This window comes from Echinops telfairi, unplaced genomic scaffold (genome assembly GCF_000313985.2).
Source record: "Echinops telfairi isolate 266 unplaced genomic scaffold, ASM31398v2 ScPeMD7_443;HRSCAF=831, whole genome shotgun sequence".
NCBI classification, from domain to species: domain Eukaryota; kingdom Metazoa; phylum Chordata; class Mammalia; order Afrosoricida; family Tenrecidae; genus Echinops; species Echinops telfairi.
In genome coordinates this window covers 71,339,424-71,359,896 of record NW_022104341.1, presented here as the reverse complement: position 1 = coordinate 71,359,896, position 20,473 = coordinate 71,339,424, and positions in this window count along the sequence as shown.

Sequence of the window (20,473 nt, the reverse complement as noted above, 5' to 3'; positions counted from 1 at the left end):
ACACATAAGAAAAGATTAATAGAAAAATGTCAAGATCACTAAAAATTCCATTATCAGTTGAAAATTCAGATCTACACAAATGACCCCCAGAAAGAGTAACTCTATATACATGCAGCCAAAATTTAGAGTCCCTTTACCACAAATAACTAAGCTACATACAACCATTTCAGGAGGTAGCATATGAGCAAGACCTAATGGTCCTACAGGAAAAAGTCCAATCTTCACTTAAAGCATTAGCCCAAAACAAGGTTCCAGGAATGGATGGAATACCGATAAAAATGGATCAACAAGCCGATGAAGCAATGGAAGCCATTGTTTGTCTCTGACAAGAACTATGAAGATGGTTACTTGACCAACAAACTAAAAGGTCCATATTTGAATTCATTCCAGGACAAATGACCTAACAGAAGGCTCAAAGTATAGAAAAATATCATAAATGACGCATACAAGCAAAATTTCGCTGAACATAATCTGAGGGCAGATACAGCAGTATATTGACAGGGAGCTGCCAGAGGTGGAGGACAGGTTCAGATCGAGGACATGGAGCAAAAGATCTCATTTCTGACGTCAGATGGATCTTGGCGCAAAGCAGAGAATGCGAGAAAGAGTTTATTTGTGCTATATTGACTTGAAAAAGCATTGACTGTGTGGACCATACTAAACGATGGAGAGCCTTGAGAAAGATGAGAATTCCAGAACACTTTGTGGTGCTCCTGCAGAACGTGTACATGGATCAAGAGGCAGCTGTGTGAACAGAACAAGGGCATATTGCATGGTTAAAAATCAGGAAAAGTATACAACATAGTATCCTCTTACCATGCCGAGCAAATCATCAGAGAAGCTGGATTATATGAAGAAGAATGTGGCATCAGAGGATTATAGGCTGGTTTATTAACAATCTGAGATACGCAGATGACACAACTTCGCTTGCTGAAAGTGAGGAAGACTTGAAGTACTATCTGATGGAGATAAGGATTGCAGCCTTCAGTATGGGTTACAACTCAATGTAAAGAAGACCAAAATCCTCACAACTGGACCAAAAGATAACATCATGGTAGATGGAGACATGATGGAAGTTTCCAAGGATTTCATCTTGCTAGGACCCACAACCGGCCGTCCTCATGAAAGCAGCAAGGACATATTGCATTGGGGAAAGGACTAAGGACTAAGGAAGTGCCTGACTGAAGCCAGTGTGCATGGAAAGTTAGATGTTACATAGAAAAGACCTCGGAAAAATCGATGCATTTGAATTATGGTGCTGGTAAAGAATATACAAAGTTCCATGGACTGTCAAATGAACCAACAAATTATTCTTCAATAAAGTATAACCAGAATGCTCCTTAGAAGCAAGGATGGGGAAATTTAGTTTAAAAGGCTTAGGCCACGTCATCAGGTGAGACAAATCTCTAGAAAAGGGCATGATGGTTGGTAAAGCAGAGGGACATCTTGCCCTGGCCAACACTGATTATTTACACAGCGACTGCAACCATGGGCTCAGACCTAAGAATGATTGCGAGGACCGTGCAGGCCTGGGAAGTAGTTCACGCGGTGGTCCACAGGGCTACTATGAGCTGGAACTGACCCGATGGCACCTAACAATAACCACAACGATGACATAAAACAAAACTTAATAACACTGAAGGATAGAATTTAGAGGATAGGTAAAAGTAAAACATAGAGAAAAATACTAGCACAAAAGATGCTCAATCGCTGCCATCAAAACCAATCCTGATTCAGAGCAACCTTATAGTAGAATTTCCATGGTGGGTTTTCAAAACTATGATTCCTTCCAGGAGTAGAACGTTCCATCTTCCGCCCTCAGAGCAGCTGGGGGTTTCTAATTGCTGACTTTGAGGTCAGCACTACATCACCGGGGCTCCTGATAGCACAAATAAAGGAGAGGTGAATAGAAGTCTATCATTGTCAAGTATGCGAAGTAATGTAATATGAGCTGAAGGTAGTTTGTAATAAATTAAATAAGCGTATTCTAAACCCAAAGAGAAACTTCTAAAAAGTAAAATGAGGTATCACTATTGAGCCAATAAAAATAAATAAAATAAAACAAAATACAAACTGTTTCTCTTGATTCAATTCTGGCTCACAAAACCCATCTGGACAGAGCAGAGCTGACCCAAAGAGTTTCAAGGTTTAAATATTTATGGAAGCCGACTGCAACATCTTTCCTCACAGAGCAACTAAAACCCTCAGCCATCGAATCCATTATGACTCAGAGCCACCTGTGTGGGGTTTCTAAGCCTGTACATTTTTACAGCAGACAACTTTGCCCCCTGGAGCAGCTGGTGGGTTTAAAATGCTGGCTGTACAATCAGTACCCCAACATCTAACCTACTAAGCAGGACTGCTTAGTAGAGATAAAACAATATATTAAAGACACGCCATCTATTGTTTTAAGTCAGAAAGAATATAAAAAGAAGTAAATAACTGAAAGCACCAATAGAAAGCAAACACTGAGTTGATCATTTATACCATATTAATAAATGCATTAAATATAGGTGACTAAATGATCCCGTTGGAAGGGACCAACTGTCAGACTGTGTAAACCTTCTCTTACTCTGAATATACAGATATGAATACAAGATGGGAAAAATCTACTAGGCTTACAGTAGACAAAGGAATACTGCAGTGGCTATATTAATCTCAGATCAAGATTTGGAAAAGAGAACATTACCAGGGGTAAGAAATACGTTCCACTGTGATAAAGAGATTAATTAATGAAGAGTTCATTGCAATTATTATTCTGTGTTGCTGTCTAGTTAGCTCCAACCAGCGGCCACCATACGTGTAACAGAATGAAAAGCTGCCCAGATCGGTGCCATCTTCACGATCCTTTTCCTGTTTGAGTCGATAGTCGTGTTTCGCGTCCGTGCATCTCACCGAGGCTGCCCTCAGTGTTGTTGGTCCCCTCCCAACCATGATGTCAATCCTAAAAGTACATCTTGTACCAAGAGAGCTTCAAAAATGCATGAAGCAAGCACTTATCGTACTGGACGTTGGAATATAAAAATCCACAATTACAAGCAGAAGTTTCAAATGTCTTTCTTGACAAGTAGAAACCACCCAGGGTATTAAGACTTGGCTAGCACTCTCAACGCTCTTGAGCTAAAAGACATTGATGGGGTACTCAACTAGGAGCAGTTGAACTCAGGTCCTGCCAGTCACCAAGGTGCGCCATGTGTGAGCCCATTAAACGAGGCCAATACATGTAAGCTTACCGATGATCTCACATGACCACAAGCATTTCAAGTAGAAATGAATAACAAGGAGATATCTGAAAAATCCCCAGACTTTGAAATGAAACAATATACTTTAAAATAATCCAATAATAGGAGAAATCAGAAGTAAAATTAAAAACTATTTTGACCTGAATTAAAATGAAGGTACAACACATCACAATTTGTAGAATGTAAATAAAGCAGCTCTTGGTAGGAAATTTATAGTATTAAATGTTTATGTTTTTTAAAAATGAGTTTCAAAAATTACATATGCTTCTACATGAAAAACTAGACAAAACAGAGCACACTAATTTACGAGTAATCAAATGCACCCATTTTAAGTGTACAGTTCGAATAAATGTGGACAAATGTGCGCAGAACATATAACTACCACCACACTAATCCCCAAAGGACCCATTTACTTCTGTTTAGTTAAACCAGCTCTACAGCCACCATCACTAACGTAAATCTTGGGCAACAGTTCATCTCTTTTAGTCATTATGAAATTGTTTTGTCTTTGAAGAAGTTCATAAGTAGATTAATGTGATATGTAACTCTTGAGTTTCTAACTTCCTTTAATTAATGTAATGCTCTTAAGATGCAACCATATTGCTGAATATGTCAGCCATATGTTTCTTTTTATTTCAGGATAATATTCTGCTATATCAATACAGTACTCCCTAGGTATCTGCAGAGCAGGAGTGAGGAAGCATTTTTCTGTCAAGACTCATTTGGGTATTTATAACACAATCATTTGTAATAAAATTATCAACTTAAAAATTAACCAGCTATATTTGGTCCAACATTTAATTAAGTCGTCCTAATGAGATGGATGGAGCTCCGCTTTTGTGAGTTGTGTTATGTTAACTGGTATTGATGATTTCTCAGGCCTTATCCGCTCTTGGGTCAGACATTCCCCACCTGTGCTGCAGGGGATTGCTGTCAGTACCTCACTGGATATTCAACTCTGCAATTGCTTAAGTCCCTTGTATACAATGATGGAGTGTTTGCATATAACTTCTGCACCTCTGCACAGATATTTTTAGTCATTTCTGTAAAATGATTTATAATTCCACATGAAATGTGAGTGCTATGTAAGTAACATCGTATACTTCTTATTTATTTATTTTTATTAAAAGATTACTTTCTTGGGGGCTCCTACAGCATTTATAACAATCTATACATCACTGTGTCAAACATATTTGTACATATGTTGTTATCATTATTTTCTAGACACTGAGTTTGTATTTAGCCCTTGATATCAGCTCCTCTTTCTACCCTCCCTCCTTCCTCGCCCCTGCTGACCCTTGATAAATTACACTCCTTTTTAGCCTCTGAGAGATTGCTTTGACCACTTAATTGGTCTTTTTTCCCAAGTGTTTTTGATCTGTGGTAGATTGAATCCAAGGGATTTGAACCTATGAATATGGAGGGCCTGCCATACATCACCTGTGTGGTTGCCTCTTCACCTCATGATGGGCATTTAGAATATCTCCGGTTTTTCTATTACAATGAACAAAACGTCTTTGAGCATTTATGTGCAAGTCTCTGCTAGAGAATACACTTCCGTTCCTTCTTGAGGTGGCAGGGCTGGGTCATAGGACAGTGCTGCAATAAGGGCTCCTTCACAGTGGCAGCTGGGCAAACAGAGAGGACTGGGTGTCTCATTCTATTGTAAGCAGGGTTGTGGAGAGTCAGGGATATTTAATAACATAACAAGTGTGATCTGGGATGTTATAGGATGTTGACAAATTGTTCCCCAAATAATTGCACTGTTTTATACTCCATCAGCAATATATGATGGTTCAAGACGTTTTCCCCCTTTACGCACACTTGGTATTGTTGATCTCACTCATTCAGCCATTTTATTGGGTGCATGGTAAGTGGGCTGCTCACTGCAATATCGGTGATTTAAAACTGCCCGGTGTTCTGCGGAATAAAGATGATGCTTTATTCGCATGAAGATTTACAGTCTCGGACTACCACAGGGGCAGTTCTACTCTGGTTTGTTTGTTTGTTTGTTTGTTTTTGGTGTGTAGAAGTATCCATTTCATTATACTTTCAATTTTCATTTTGCTGATTGTGTCAGTCTGGGTACTTTAAAGAAACAAATCCACAGAATCTCATGTGTTGAAGAGAGTTTTATATAAAGGGTAAATGCACATCAAGAAAACATCCCAACCCAGTGCTGCCCAAGCCCACAAGTCCAACATTAACCCATTAACCCATATGTCCAACACCAGTCCACAAAGTCCTCCTCCATCTCACAAACAGACACAATGATGCCGACTGCAGGAGAAAAGCTGAATCAGTAAGCGTGTAAGCATCTCAGCACTGGCAGGGGTCTCCACACGGCTTCTTCCACACCCAGGGCTGCATCGGGGTAGGTCCATGTGACTTCTCCTCAGGGGTGTCTTGCAGGAAGTGAGTCTTGTCAGTTGAAGCAGGGAACTGGCTAACGCAGCTGCACCCTGGTCCGACCATCACAAAGCAAGAGACCGAGAACTAGAAAGGCGAGGCTCACCGAGCCATTTATCCCTCCACCCTTCAATTAACCCCACATGTGTTTATCGGCCAGGTTGGCACAATAAACTAACTATATCACCGATGATCAAAATATTAAACATCTTTTTGTGTGCTTATCTGCCTTGTATATTTTCTTTAGAGAAATGGCTGTATTTTTTTTCCTAATTTTCATGACATTTTTAATCTTTTACTATTGAGTTCTAAGAGTATTTTTTATATGTCTACTACTCAAGCTTTTTCACATAATGCTTATTTTCTCCAAGTTTCATTTGCTTAATGATGTGTTACAAAACAAATCCAAATCCATGGCTAGCAAGTTAATCCCAAAGTTTCACAGTTCAAACCCTCCAAAGGATTTGCGACACTGCACGTCTTTACTGGAGCAACCAACTTCATCTTTCCCTGAGGAGTTGCTGATGGGTTTGAACTGCTGGCTCTTGTGGTTAGTAGCCCAATGCTCACTCAATGGTGGCACTGGGTTTCCCTTTACATAGAGTAGAAAGGTCTAAATTTTGAGGAAGTTAAATTTTTAACTTACTTTCCAGGTGTCCTCTTCAGACACACACAAAAAATCACAATTAATTTATCCCATTTAAAAAATAAATATTTAGTTTAGTTATGTTTAGATCTATGTTCTACTTTAAGTAGTTTTGTTGTTGTTGTTGTTGTTGTGGGTGGTATGAGGTAGTAATTGATGTTCATTGTATTTATATGGATATCTAATTGTTCCAGAACCATTTATTGGAAGACTACACACACACCCCACCCCGACCCCCACCCCCACACCATTGAATTTCTTCTGTGCTTTAGGGGGAAAGAAATTACAAAATTTATGTGAGTCCATATCTGGGTTCTTTATTCTGTTCAATTTATATTTAAGCCATTTGTCATATTCTATAGCTTTAGAATAAGTCTGGATATCAGGTCATATAAAAATTTCCCTTTTATCTCTCTCAAAATTTGTACTGTTTGTTTAGTTACTGTAGGTAGTTGCATAAACTTTAGAATGTACTTGTTACTTTTTATTCAAAATACAATAGACATTTTAATGGGGATTACAATGTCTACAAACTAATATGGGAATATTGACTCTTTTAATAATACTAAACTTTCTGATCCATAATTATTCTATATTTTTCCATTTATTTTAGAATTCCTTAATTTCACCAGTAAAATGTTATAGTCTTCTTTATTATTTTTTTAAAATCATCTTATTGGGGCTCATTCAGCTCTTATCACAATCCATACATACATCCATTGTGTCAAGCTCATTTTTACATCTGTTGCCATCGTCATTCTCAAAACATTTTCTTTCTAGTTGAGCCCTTGGTATCAGCTCCTCATTATTCCCCTCCCTCCCCCACCCTCCCTCCCTCATAAACCCTTGATAGTTTATAAATTATTATTATTTTTCATGTCTTACAGTGTTCGATGTCTCTCTTCACTCACCTTTCTGATGTCATCCCCCCAGGAAGGAGATTATATGTAGATAATTTTGATGCATTTCCCCTCTCTCCTCCCACCTTCCCCTTCCCCTCCTGGTATCACTACTCTCATTATTGGTCCTGAGGGGGTTATCTGTCCTGGATTCCCTGTGTTTTCAGCTCTTATCTGTACCCATGTACTTACTCTGGAATAGTCAGATTTGTAAGGTAGAATTGGGGTCATGATAGTGGAGAGGAGGAAGCATTAAAGAACTAGAGGAAAGTTGTATGTTTCATTGGTGCTATACTGCACCCTGACTGGCTCATCTCTTCCTTGTGACCCTTCTGTAAGAGGATGTCCAATTGTCTACAGATGGGCTTTGGGCCTCCACTCTGCACTCCCTCTGCATTCACAATTAGATGTTTTTTTGTTCTGGGTCTTTGATACCTGATTCCATTGACACTTCATGATCACACAGGTTGGTATGCTTCTACCATGTGGGCTTTGTTGCTTCTTAGCTAGATGGCTGCGTGTTTATCTTCAAACCTTTGAAACACCCCAGACACTATATGTTGTGATAGCCGGGCACCATCAGCTTTCTTCACATTTGCTTAAGCACCCATTTTGTCTTCAGCCATCGTGTTGGGAAGCCAAGCATCATGGGATGCCAAGTTATTAGAACAAAGTGTTCTTGCATTGCGGGAGTACTTGAGAAGAGACCCAATGTCCATCTGCTTTCTCACTACTTAGCACATAAATATATGTACACAGATCTATTTCCCTTTTGTTATATATAAATATATTTACATCTGTACATAAAGTGTTATAATTTTCAATGTATATGTCTGAACATATTTCATTGTTTAGCTGGTCTTTTAAATGTTATTGTTATATTTTATTTTTCATAATTTTTACTGTGACTAAAAAGAAATAAAATTGATTTTTGCATGTTGGTTTTGTTTCATGTGACCTTCTTACATTTATTTATTAGTTATAGTAGCTTTTTGCTTGATACTTTTATTTCCTATGTACTTGATCATATCATCTGTGACTAAACTGTTTAACTGATAATGTCTAGATAAAGGCTCAAGCTCATTATCTCAGTGTGAACCAAACTCAGAAGAGGAATTGACACCAGAGCCAGCTGCATGATTCAGAGGACACTCGAACTTCATTTGAAATCAAATAAGTTTATGGTTTCTTCCCTCGCCCTGCCTTGTTTCCTCCACTTCTACTAGCTTCTTCGGGGAGTGCATTATTTACTAATTTCTTGAAACATCTTTGACTCAAACTCTGCTTCTAGAAGAAACCAATCTAAGACAACATCTTAAGTAAAATAAAGCTGAGTATCAATCCCTACTGTCCATATCCAACCCCATGGCCTCTCAATACCTCAAAGTTGATAGCCAAAGTCAATTTTCAGCACAATCCAAGCAGGGAATTATAGCTCCTGTTCCAGGAGAAAGTATCTCCTGGAGTGTAGATCTTACTTCAATATTCACAGAAAGCAGGGACTAAATACAGGAATAGACCTTAAGATATTTGATTAAAGTGGGTAGAATGGAATTTTGAATCAGTGATAATTTATTAACTCAAGACCCAGTTTTATTGCAAGAACATTGTGTAGCTTTTCCTAATCTCTAGTTTGGGCATGACAAAGGACCATAGTAAAGAAGATGGAGATGCAAGCATTGATTTGGCATAATATAGAAGAACTGGTCAGAATGCAAGAAAAGAGGAAATATTAAAATGAATTTATGAGGTGAAAACATACATTCCTCCAGCTAACTATTTTCCCAAAGAGGGCCCACAGGACACTCCCTTCACTAAGGCAATGTGCACTAGTGAAAGAGCTCCTGGAATCTTTGGGAACTTCCATGGTGACTACCTACTATAGGCTACAGAGGATACTGGGAGGTAGAGGTAGAGGCCAGGTAGCAGTGTACTGCTGTCAGAGAAAAGGTAGATGTATTTACTAAAGCGAGCTGCAAGGTTAGCCTGGCACTTATGAGCTTCAGCTTATAGGGACCCATGGCCGTGGTCAAGATATAGCTGCACAGCTCTGTGTGAACTGGATGAATACTAGATTAATGCATGCCCAACTTGTATAATTAAAACGTGTGCAAATGGAAAACAAATAACTGACTTCATCTGTTGCCATGGAAAATGGTGGCCCCTCTCCTAGTGTCTAAATCTAAGATTGTTCATACAACCAGACTCTGCCGAGAGAAGGCAAGGTTGGGACCCCTTGGAGAAGATCCCTGCAGGACCACATTAAATATGAGGGGGCTTGAAAATGTTGTCGACAAAGTCACAATTTCATGTTTCTGGGAACTTTTTCAAGACTCCTCAAATGTCTGGCACACATTACACTGGCTTGCCCATAAATTTGTGGCCATTTGCATTGAAATAGTGCACTGGTGGAAAAGAAATACTTTGAAAATTCAAATAAAATTGGGTATTGGCTTGGAGCTGACACACAGAGATACCAAGTATTGTAGGTTCTCCCTGAAAGCAGGGTCTGAGACAAGACCTTACCTGCAGGTAGCTTACTTGTGGAATCAATATTGAGGAATCAGACTCTCAAAACAGTGATACAAGCAAGGAAGAAAGCATAATATGACGATGCATTATCGAAAGCTGATCCCTAAAATGGTCATCTCTAGCTTGACCCTACTAGGTATCCTACAAAGGATCATTTAGAGCATATTTTCAACTTATTTAGTTAGTTATTTAGTTCTACTCATTGGTCAAGAGTTGCCCATGGGTGTTCATGGTCTCACACAGCTTTGTGTGAGACACACATGGTTAAGGGTATATCTGCAAGTATTCTGAAAGGCACGTCAAAGGACCCAACCAGACAGTGAAAGACACTCACTCCATCGACAGCAACAGGAATTAGACTTTGTTTCTTATATTAAAGTCTCATGTGATTAGGGCAGGCTACCTCTCTAAAAAGGACACTAGACCAAATGAAACTTGCATTTATCCTCTCTTCGAGATAAAGTGAGGATCTATTGCTCTTAGAACTCTATAGGCTCAGTATTTCAGTTTGGGAATAAGATATGATTGAATAATGGCTGGATGGTCCTGGCTATCGCTTATATACCACATTTGGTTGCCTTGGTCTTCTTTAGCTCTCACTGAAGCCAGCACTACTCTATGGACTCACACCGATGTGTTACACATAAAACCTGACAAACCAATGCTCCAGGTCTACACCATGCACCATCCTTTCCCTGGCGTTCCCTTCTTAAAGCAGAGGCAGAGAATGTCCTCAGTAACTCTCATGGTGCACACACACAAGCCCCAAAGTGAGGCACATTTAACATCTCTCAGGGGGAAGCATTGACAAAGTTTCATTTTTCTCAGTATCATGAATAAAGTCGTATTGGACATGGTTCTTCGTCAGCAAACTGGTCACCCTGAGCAGTGGCCCACTCAATAAAATATCCTTTTATGCACTCCCTTTGTTTTCTTCACATATATATTATTCTGTTCCATTGGCTCACACTCCACTCACTGCCCACCAGTTATTCATGAGTCAGACACCTTCAGAAGACATCCGGATGCTGCAGTGGCTAACCAGTGGGGGCTAACCAAAGGGTTGTTGCTTTGAACTCAGTCGCCACTCTGCTGTAGAAAGATGAATCCCTGTGTCCCATAAGCATTTACAGACTTGGACACCCTCTGGGGTGTGTCCGCTTTGCTCGGTGGGGTCACTCTGAGTTAATATGGACTCACCAGCCACTTCTTTTGTTGGTTCCGTTTTTACAACATTGCCTCCAGTTTGATTTCTGAGAAATTCAGGATAAGGAAGGAGGTGACAAAATTCCCATATTTACAGATGAAGATTGTCCACCCGGAAAACCATATACCCACAAACAACCATCAAAAGCTGTACTAATAAGATCCAGTATATTAGCTCATGACAGAAAGAAATAGAAAAAAAGAATCACTCCTCTATTATTGTTCTTTGTCGGTGCATCAGGAGGTTCTGACCCCTAGCGATCCTGTGGACCACAGAACAACACACTAGCCAGGCCTTCCCCGGCCTCACGGTCACCTTCATGGCTGAGCCGTTGTTGCAGCCACTGTGCAATCCACCTTGTCAGGGACCTTCCTCTTTCCCTGCCCCTCGTAACCACGCTGTATGTCCTTCTCCGGAGACTGGCCTCTCCTGACCACACGTGCCAAGTTCATGAGATAGACTTGTCATCCTTGCCTCAAAGGAGAATTCTGTCTACTTTTCCCAAGCCAAATTAGTCGGTTCTGTTGGCAGTCCATGTTATTATCAATACCTGTCTCTAGCACCATAACTCAAATGCAGCAATTCGTCTGTGATCATCCCTATACAATCCCCAACTTTCACATGCATCTGAGGGGATTGAAAATACTATCACTTGGGCTAGGCATGTGTTAACCCTCAAATTAACATCTGTGTTTTCACTGTTTTGTGGTCCGGTAATAATTTAATTAAAAAATTAAGTCAGTAGGAAATTACTTAAATTTTTATCATGAAGACAAAATGACCAGTCTGGACAGTGAAAGGTGTGAATTATTGAAAGGACCAAGAAGAGACTACTTAGTCTTATATATATGTCATGTCTCCACAAATTAATTTGGAAAAATAATGAAATCCCAATTAAAATTCTAATTCTTTGAACTGATGACTTAATTGAAAAAGAGAGTTGAGAATAAATTTAGAAAATTAGATAGAGGTATTTCTTTAAAATATATCAGAATGGCTAGCAGTGCTCACCCATCGGAATACTGTATTCAGACAGTAAATGGTCAGTGGAAAAAGTCCCAGTTTCCACGTGAGAGAACCAGCTGGACTAAGAGTCCATGCAGCTCATGCCCAGCAGCCACCTGTCTTCCAGGGAAGTGTGCTTGTTTTTGTGATGCTGAACAGGACCGGGCAGAACCCCAGGCTGTGGAGAACTGGAAGGAGGGTGAGGGGTACAACTTCTGAAACCCCGGCAGTGAAAACATGGATCGATCACAGCAATCTGACACCGTGTGCATAAAACTCATCCTTTTCAGGGTCTGACATGATAGCAGCAACAACTAACCATCTCTAATAGGTAAGTATGAGGCAATAGTTTTAAACTACACATTAGAGATACACAGAGTACCATAACCAGGCCTAAAATAGATATAGGTATATAAAGTAAGGTAGCAGATCAGTGGGAAATTAATGAACAGATTAGGGTGACTTTTTTTCTGTGTTTTTGTTATTGTTTCAATATAATAATAGCACAATTGACTAGTCTATTGGGGGAAATAAAATTCTCCCTCATACTTTAAAGAGAAATAATTTCCAGATGAAAGGATAACATCAAAACGTGTGTGCTGTTCTATAACTTTATTTTAGCATTGGTTGGGTTCTTTTGTTGTGGTGGTGGGCATCTTTTACATTAAATGTTTCTTGTACATAATATTATACAACTTACCCTTATGGATTGAATTATGCCTCTCCAAGACATATGTTGTAAATCTCAAACTCTACCCACCTGTGGTTACAATCCCCTGTGGGAATGGGTTATTTTTGCTACGCTAATAGGGCAGGATTAATGTAAGGTGTATCAAATCAATCTCTTCTGAGCTATGGAAGTGGTTTCAACAAGCCAGCATTAGAAGTGGAGATGGGAGAGGAGAGATGGCTGGCAAGGTGAAGACTGAGTAGGATCAAAAGCTCAATGACACGAGGACCTTCCGAGAGAAAACCTTTCCCTCAGCCACAGCCTGAATTCAAACGTCTAGCCTTCTAAAGTCTAAAGAACAAAAAAATCTTGTTTGTTTTTAAGCAGGCTATTTTGGTATTTCTGTTACCGCAACACTACATAACGTGTTTTCTCCAGTTACTTTGTGGAGAGTGGGGGCCAGAAGTGAGTTTGCGTGCGACTGTTGTTGATTGCCACTCAGTACATCCCAACTTCCGGTGACTCCATGCGTGCAGAGTGGAAGCCTGCCATCGGAGTGTCCGGACCGCGACTTTTGGAAATCAGATTGCCGGACTTTCTGCGCAGGCTGCCTCTGGTTGAGTTTGACAACTAATCTCTGAGTTAGTAGCCTGTCATTTGTGCCACCCAGGACTCCTGAGCAAATGGAGAATTTACCACAGATTCAGCCATTCGATCAACAAGTAATTATTGAGTGCTGGCCACGTGCCAACCGTTCCTCTTGGTGTTTTACACACACCAGTAAACAACAACAAAATTTCTCTCATCATGGAGCTTACATTCTACAGGGAAGGAGAGTCATAAACAAATGATCAAATGCAAAATAAATAAGTAAAATCGAAGGGACTAGAAAGAGTTGGTGGAAGAGCACAATTAAGGATAGTGCTCAGCTACAGGAGACCTCCTTAAAGTGTGAAAGAACAAGGATATCATTTTGAGGGCAAAGGTGTGCTTGATCCAGGACATTGTATTTCAGTCACCCCATACGCATGTGAACGCTGGGAAATCTACAAAGATTATACTGCCGAAGAACTGATGCATTTCCATTACATGCTGGCAAAGGATACTAAAAGTACACTGGATCATCAGAGGAACCAACAGCTCGGTGTGGAAAGGAGTACAGGTGAAATTCTCCTTGGAAACAAGGATGTTGAGACCTTGTTTCATGTACTTTAGATATGTTATAAAAAGAACATAGTCTAGGCCAAGTATAGGGTCTGGCAAGAAAAGGTTTAATACCCTCAGGAGATGAGTTGACACAGCGGCCGGACCAATGAACCCAAACAGTAACTGTGAGGGAGACACATGCCTGGTAGTGCTTCGCTTTTGTGTACAAAGGTCGGCTAAGCGTCAGAGCTGGCCCAATGGCACCAAACATTAAATATATGTATATCTTGTTTCTCCCAAATGAGACAGCATCTTATATTAATTTTTGCTCCTAAAGATGCGCTAGGTCTTATTTTCAGGGGATATCTTATTTTTCCATGAAGAAGCATATGGTGCACATTTATTGTTTATTGTTTTATTAAAAGAGACCTCCCACTTCTTGTCTGCTTCGGCTGCGGCGGTGCCTGCCCCTATGGTCCAGAGTTCAGAGTTACAGCAGCTTTGGGGGGCCTTGTTTTGGGGGAGGTCTTATTTTTGGGGGGATGCCTTATATTTCAGTGAGAGGCAAAACTGTAAGCAGGTCTTATTTTGGGGGGATGTTTTACTTTCAGGGAAACACGGTGTGTGTGTGTGTGTGTGTGTGTGTGTGTGTGTGTAGATGGTGGAGGGGGAGTTTCTCCCAATTAATATGTATATAAATTATGGGAAAACTTTTTTTCTGGGAGATAAGCATTATGTTTTCTGTTTCCTGGAAGTTGTCTTTCTCACAATGATTCTCCATTCACACTAAAGGCACATTTTCCAGTACCCTAAATTGTATGAACTTGTTGAGACATCTAGAAGGTAGAGCAGAATCTAGAAGACATACGCAAGAGCTTCAAAGAGTGTGTGAGAAAATGGAATGAAAGGATAATGGAATTTTCACACACTTTTTGAAGTATCCCAGTTCTAATCCTTCTCTACTCCCAGTTACAAAGGGGAAAATGCTTCCCATATAGTGCATTAAAATTCATATTTTCATAACAACCTTGTATAAACGTTCTTGATTCAGCATGCCTTCTAGTAATGACAGCATAAATGTAAAGGAAAAAAAATCAAAGTGAAAAATAATTGGACATGACAGGATTAAAGAGGGAGGAAACCTTGTTTGTTCAATATCTTGGTTTCCATGGTTTCCCTTAAAGTTCTCTAGAGATGACAGGGTAATAGAGAATGTTGTTGTTGTTGTTGTTGTTGAGTTAATTCTGACACGTAGAGACCCTGCGCACAAAGGAACAAGACCCTTCCCGATCCTGAGCCCATTGTTGCAGCCATGGCGTCAAACCATCGCATTGAGGACCTCCTCTACTTCACTTTCCTGTAGTTTATGAAGCACGATGTCCTTCTCCAGGGACTGGTCTCTCCTGACAATATGCTCAGAGTATGTCAGATGAAGTCTTGTCATCCTTGCCTCTAAAGAGCACGCTGGCACCTCTTCCAAGACAGATCTGCTTGCCGTTCTGTCGGTCCATGCACTTTCATTATTCGTCTCCAGCACCATGAGTCACATGCACCTAATCTTCTATGGTCTTCCTTGTTCAATGTCCAACTGGAAACTGGACATTGGTATCCATCTAAACAAGACAGGGTTTTTTTAAAAAAAATGAAATTAGTATGTTTAACAGAATGACAATAAGGACACAGCATATCAAAATGCACAGGCTACTACTGAAGAAGAATTAGAGGGAAATTTAGCGCGGTGAATGCCTAAATTAAAAGAAAGAAAGCTTTTAAATCAGTTTCACCACAGGAAGTAAGAAACCGAAAGGCAAATTCAAAGTAGAAGAAAGGAAATAATAAAGACTAAAAATCAATGAACTATAAAAAATAGAGAAAAATCAATTAAAAAGTATTCTTGAAGTCAATAAAACTGATAATCCTCTAATTTGATTGGGGAAAAGGCACACGCTATCAATATTAGGAATAATAATGACATTACAGAGTACAAATATGAAAAATATAATAAAATATTATGAATATCTTTATTCACAAGTGGAATCAAGATGGAATGAATAATTGATTTCTGTATATTTTTCTTGTAGCCTATAACACTGTTGATGCATTTTATTCTAGTAGCTTTTTTTGAGTAGATTTCTATAAGATTGTCTACATACATAATCATATTATTTGTGAATAAAAACAGTTTAACTTCTTTTGCCTGCTCTTCCCCCCAAAACAATGAGGTATATATGTGATTTTGAATTTCAATGAATTGGTCAGAAATGGACATAAAAGTTTGGGAAACATCAGATCACATTTGAATCAAAAGATACCATGGAAATATCAAGAGAATGAGCCTGTTGGAATTAACCTTAGCATAAGTATTTAAATTTTTATAATCAAATTATATTTGTGTATTATTTGTATCATTAAAATGCACAAACTTCTGGAAGAAAATATATAGAACAAGTAATATCATCACCTGTACAGTATAACTTTACAGGGTGTATTAGACTGGGTTGACTAAGAAACAAATTCATAGACATTCATATGTGTATAAAAAATAGCTTTATCTGATGGTGCCCAGCTATGAAAAGATATAGCGTCTAGGGTCTTAAAGGATTGAAGATAAATAAGTGTCCATCTAGCTGAGAAGCAACAAAGTCCACCTGGAAGAAACACACCAGCCTGTGAGATCATGAGGTATTGATGGGATCTGACATCAGGCATCAAAGACCCAGAACAAAAAAATCATATCAATGTGATTAAGTGGGAATGCAAAGTGGAAACCCAAAGTCCATCTGTAGACAATTGGACATCCCCTTACAGAGGGTCACAAGGAAGAGATGAGCCAGTCAGGATGCAGTATAGCACCGAGGAAACATTCCTCTAGTTCTTTAATGCTTCCTTGCCCCCACTATCATAATCCCAAATTTACCTTACAAATCTGGTTAGACCAGAGCATGTACCTGAGTAGAGAGAAGAGCTGGAAATACAGGGAGTCTAGGACAGAAAAACACTCAGGACCAATAATGAGAGTAGCGATACTGGAGGGTGAGGGGAAGGTTGTGAGAGAAAAGGGGAACCGATAACAATGATCTACATATAACCCCCTCCTGGGAAGACAGACAACAGAAATGTGGGTGAAGGGAGACATTGGTCAGTGTAAGATACGAAAAAAAAATTTTATAAACTACCTGTATCAAGGGTTCATGATGGAGTGAGGGTGGGGGAGAGGGAAAAATTGGCTGAGAACAAGGGCTCAAGTAGAATGAAAAGGTTTTGAAAATGATGATGGCAACATATGTTCAAATATGCTTGACACAATGGATGGATGTATGGATTGTGATAAGAGCTATACAAGCCCCCAATAGAATGATTTAAAAAGAAAGAAAGAGCTTTATATCAAACGGTACTTGTATATTAAAAAATCAACCCAGCCCAGGCCAGATCAAGTCCATTAGTATGATATCAGCCGTTATGTCCAATACCAATCTATAAACTCCTCTTCAGACTCACACAACACATGTAATGACACTGAATGCAGGGAGATCACAGGCCAGTGGATGGAAAGTCTTGTGGATCCAGTGGCAGTGGAAGCATCTCAGTTCTGGCGTGGGTCTCCACGTGGCTTCTCCAGCTCCAGGGCTGTGGATCCATCAGTGTAGCTCCATCTGGCTTGTCAACAGAAATGTTTCAAAGGAAGAGTGTGTGTCCCATCTCCCAGGAGGAAGACAGGAGTTCCCAGTATCCTCAGGAGAAGGTCATACCTACACAGAGACCTCATTGGCTATGATCTGATTGACAGGCTAGACTTCACCCCTTCTCTCAAGTTGACAAGAGATTATGTAACTGCCACACAAGACTTCAAAGAATCATAAAAGATGCAGTCATAAAATGAATGACTACCAGCCATGACTACATAATAAACTTTAAATTTTTATATATCACATATGGCATATATATATGAGAATGCTTCAAAATATTTGTGGAAAAATTCTATTATCTTTTAATTTAATTTTCTCATTAACATTTTGAAGCATCATACAAACCTCAAAAATCAGTTAATTGCTAGGAAGAATTAGTGTCAATGTATGTAATATACAAATAATGATCCTTCATATATAAAGATTTCTTTCAAATCAATACTATGATCCAATTGGAAAGAAACAAGTATAAGCATGAGCACATACTTCAGAATAGAAGAAATAGAAACAATCAGCAAGTATATAGCAAATTTTCAAACTGAATAAAATTTTCACCCAAATTGGCAAATGCACATTTATGTGATACTGTCCAGTTATGACAGAGTGTCTCAGAAATACCTGTTTTTCATTCATTGACTACAAATTCACACAAACTTCCTTAAGACTAAACTGGTGAAGTCTAAAATGGCCTTAAAGGTACACATATTTTTTATGAGAAATTCTTCCTCTTATAAATTATCTGAAAGAATGTCCTTGCTTTAGGGTAATGTTATGCTTAAAAGGAAGCAACTCTATATTTCAAAACACTAGATGTAAGTATAATTGAGAGAACCTTATGCAGTTAGTATTAGAGAATTGGCTAAGTGAATTTTGCTGTATTCATAGACTATCCTCTCACAGCAGACATGAAAACCATGGCCTAGAACAATATTTATTGACAATAGATTTATGATTTTGCATGTTTTGTTAAATGAGTGAAGTAGGTAACAGAAATAATAACTTTATTCTTATAGAAATAAAGAAATATTTTCATTCTATTTATAATCTACATGCCTATTGGCATCTTGAGTTCAGCATTGCGCTACTAACCACAAGGTCAGCAGTTCAAAACCACTAGACATTCCTAAAGAGATAAGGCTTTCTACTCCAACACAGAACTACAGGTTCAGAAACCCACAGGGATAATTCCATCTTGTCCTAAAAGGTCACTATGAGTCAGAATCAACTCAATGACAGCAAGTTTGAGTTTTTTATAATCTACCTAGAAAAATGTGAGAGTAAATATTTCAAAATATTAGCCGTGGTTATTTCTGGAGAGTAAGGCACAGTTCATTTTACTTTCTTTCTGTTTAGTTACATTTTCTAAGTCTTTTACAAAAAATTGTAACTTGTGTGGTTACAAAATGAAATAATAGTAAGGAGTAAAAGAAGCAGATTCAATCGTACTGGTTGCCATCCAACATTATATAATCCTGGGGTGCTTACAAAACCACCCAGTTATGTGATGACAGCTTGTCCAGATGTTTGGGAAGAGAGTCACAGAACCTCTTTGTCCCAGCACGTTGGATGGCTGAGCACACAAACAACCTGCCCTTTATTTTATTTTTCTTCACTTTGACAAGACAGTTTTTCCTGTCACCATTATACTTTACTGGGTACTTTACATACTTTATTGCATCCAGGTAAATATTCTTCAAGTTAGGCGTTAATATTTCATTTTACCAGTGCAGAAATTGAGGGGGAAAAACATTAAATAACTTACTCAAAATAATTGGCAAGTAAGAGGTGGAACTGAATTTCCACGGCTGGAATCACTAGCTCCAAAACGTTGCTTTTTCCAGAATAACTTTTTCTCTAAAGGGTGAGTGAGAGGGAAGATGATTCAACTGGTAGACAGACGTCAATGAAATGACAATAAAGCGCATCTTCAGACAGCTTATTCTTTTTCTATTACTTTCCAAAGCTAGTTTCGTCAAGGAAAACTGCCGTTTTGTTAGAAAACCAAAAACAAATCAACTGCCCCAAAGTAAGTTAATTTGGATTCGGAGTAAAATGGCCCCATGTGATTAGACCATCAATCTTCTGGGAGTCTCCCACGGTGTGATTGGTGGTTGCAAACCACTAACCAGTTAGTGATCAAGTGCTTCCACCAGTTTGCCACCAGAGGCCCTAGCTTTGTAAGGGAGCAGTGGTCTATGCATTGAACTGCTAACTGCCTGAGGAAGATGAGGCTCTCTGCTCCCTTCAAGATGTTTCCAAGTCTACATGTAGTAGTTATGGGTTAGGCTGAGAACCTCCTGGTTGGCAGTTCAAAACCATCAGCAGCTCTGTGTCAGGAGGACTGGGCTTTCTCCTCCCTTAAACAATTATAGTCTCAGAAACCCTCAGGGGGTCACGATGGGTCAGCATTCACTCCATGGCAGTGAGCTTTGGGGGGAAACTCAATGGGGCAGTTTTACTCTGTCCTATGTGGTTGCCATGGGTCAGAATCAATTCAGTGACAATTAGTTGGTCTTTATTTTTAAACATCAGCGCCTACTTAGAGTGAAAAAATATTGCTTTGTTTCATGGCATATAGTTTTACCTTCTATTTAAAGCAAGAGTACCAATTATCTCGCTTCTAGCTGCGATACAAATTTGTTTGTAAAGCCTATCTCTGTGTTTCCTCTGGGATTGTTTCTGTTAATTTATTGTTTTCTTTTAATCATTCATTCATTCTTTTTGGAGGCATCCCTTGTTATTTTTATTAAAAAGGAAACATTTGAATATTATAATATGGTAACTCTGGATTTTCTTCCTCCCAAAATTGCTGCACTTAATTGTTGACTCCATCCATTTGTTTAGTGATGTCTCCAAACATTTTTAAAGACTGTCATCCTTATTGTCAATGGTCACTGAGTTCCTTGCTCCTTGAGCTTGTGTTCAGCCAGTGTCCTGACAGAGGTTTTCTTGAATGCTAAGAGCCAAATAGAATAAACCATTCCTCGTACAAACATTGGTTCTGTATTGAAGAACTCTCTACTGGAGACTT